Source organism: Phaethon lepturus, unplaced genomic scaffold (genome assembly GCF_000687285.1).
Source record: "Phaethon lepturus isolate BGI_N335 unplaced genomic scaffold, ASM68728v1 scaffold21086, whole genome shotgun sequence".
NCBI classification, from domain to species: domain Eukaryota; kingdom Metazoa; phylum Chordata; class Aves; order Phaethontiformes; family Phaethontidae; genus Phaethon; species Phaethon lepturus.
Window position 1 is genome coordinate 19,898 of NW_010545895.1, and position 307 is coordinate 20,204.

A 307-nucleotide genomic window follows, 5' to 3' on the forward strand; every position below is an offset into this window, starting at 1 on the left:
AATACCTATAATTTCCCCGTCATAATTTCCCATCAAGAAGGCAGGTGGCTTTGCTCGCAACAAAGCGGGGCTCTGGCTGGGTAGATAGCGCGGGGCCTCGCGCGGAGGGGACGCGGCAGAGGAGGAGGCACTGCAGCACGCCGCCGGCCCGCTGCCCTTCCCTCTGCCCCCAGCCAAGGTCACCGCCGAGGCCACCCCAGAGACTCCCCCTTCGTCCCCAGCTGGTGGCCTCGCTGCAAGGGGCCATCCCGACCCGTCCCGCGCTGGCGAGGGAGAGACGGGCTGCGGTAACGCAGGGGTGCTTCGG

At 67.8% G+C, this 307-nt stretch overlaps 1 protein-coding gene across 1 annotated transcript in view; it reads left to right on the top strand.

The window, feature by feature from the left end:
- LOC104622370 (kin of IRRE-like protein 3) overlaps positions 1 to 307 on the top strand; it is a gene marked incomplete at its 3' end in the record, with an annotated part of 53,693 nt that overhangs the window by 12,608 nt on the left and 40,778 nt on the right. The gene's annotated exons all lie outside the window — the stretch shown is intronic.